This window comes from Anarrhichthys ocellatus, unplaced genomic scaffold, assembly GCF_004355925.1.
Source record: "Anarrhichthys ocellatus isolate YVR2014 unplaced genomic scaffold, GSC_Weel_1.0 scaffold5223, whole genome shotgun sequence".
In the NCBI taxonomy this organism is placed as follows: domain Eukaryota; kingdom Metazoa; phylum Chordata; class Actinopteri; order Perciformes; family Anarhichadidae; genus Anarrhichthys; species Anarrhichthys ocellatus.
In genome coordinates this window covers 1-1,795 of record NW_022285197.1, presented here as the reverse complement: position 1 = coordinate 1,795, position 1,795 = coordinate 1, and positions in this window count along the sequence as shown.

The following is a 1,795-nucleotide window of genomic DNA, read 5'->3' as shown; positions in this document are numbered from 1 at the left end:
GTGTGTGTGTGTGTGTGTGTGTGTGTGTGTGTGTGTGTGTGCGTGCGTGCGTGCGTGCGTGCGCGCGCGCGCGCGCGCGAGCGAGAGATGAGGGTCTTATTATCAAGTTAAATGTGTTCGTTGGTCAAAGCATTCTTTATGTTGGGGATGACTGCCAGAGACCAGCAGGGGGTGTTCCAAACCCTAATACAACTACACCAGCGCCAGCCATGACCTGTACCAGTTTACATACAGCTGACTGTTAAAGGGACATTTTGACTACAGACACATGAAAGGTACGGTGAGGGTTTTATATTAGCTGGTGGATTTAGCTGACAGTAAAGACTGCATTCACAACCTTAATGTGAAGCTCTTTAGGATGGGTTAAGAGACGGCCCTCTCTTCATACATCATTGGAGTGACACCCCACTGAGAGTCAGCTTCCTGTTTGTGTCATGTTGGCCCCGCCCCTTTAGGAGACGAGGGGCGGCTCCTGAGTCCATTGGGTCCAGCCCTCAGGTAGAGCTCTGGGCCTTGAGCCAGGCAGTTCAGTGCATTTATATCTACGTATTTATTTGTTGCATTGTGTTTTACTAAGTTAGTAAAGCAATGTTTAAGTCCAGCCTGATGTTGCCTCACACATAAAAGTCTGATTGGTCCCGACCGAAGACTTTATGAATGCACTGTGTAGTCCACTGGTGCAGCTCTTACCTCCTGTGTGCTGGTGAATCACAGACAGTTTAGCTAACAATGTAGAACATGCTCACTTCTGTTCATGTGCTTTCATCCTCTAGTTACACTGAATATCAATGAAATCATGTGTCTTGCTTTCTGTTGTCATGTTTTGTTCTCTTGCTGCTGTGGGTCAGGGTTGGGGGGGTTAGGTTTGGTAAGGAGCGTGGCCCTCCTAAGAGGGCCACGAGGGGCACTGGCACAAGGGGGCTGTCCTTTAAAAAGGCTTTCATAAAAAACCTGTGAATAAAAGACAATTAAGACAATTTTATTAAAAACAGTCTGGCAGCAGGGCGACTGCCAGCGGGACAGGCAGAGAGGAAATGTTAAAAGGGGAAGGGAGGTTAAAAAGCGGGCAAACATGGGGACAAAGGAATAAAAAACACAATCGCACACCGCACCTCCCCAATGAATATATAAATATATATAAAATGTATAAATAAATTTGCATAAAACAATTAATTAACATATAATAAATGTATATACGCACAAACACCACCTCTAAAACTTTAAAAAGATAAATAAATAAGTGCTTTAAAAAAGATAAATTAACATATAATAAATGTATATACACCCACACACCACCTCTAAAACTTTAAAAAGATAAATAAATAAATAAGTGCTTTTAGAAATAAATAAAAACATGAGTGAGATACTGTGTAAAATTATGCCCAATAACCCCATCCCACGTCCGCCGCTTGATTGGGAGTAAAAAAGGGGGGGGGGGGGCTCGTCTGCCTGTGGGGAGAGGGGAGGACATAGGGTGTGTCTCCACCAGGGGAAAGTTAAAAAGAGATAAATAAATTAAAAGATAAGATAAATAAAAATATAAATAAATAATTTAACAACAATATACAATAAAAAAGAGTTAAAAAGGTGAATAAAACCATGCATAATATATTAAGACCACACGTGAAAAACAAATATAAATATATGAATATATAAATATAAATAAACATGTATATAAAGGAAGTGCTATGGTGGAGATATAATGGAGTGGTGGGAAAAGGCAAAGGGATGGCAGGCGAGGCTCCAATAAAAACAGACTGGGAGTTAATATTTTTCATTCAGCCCGTGCGGGTCT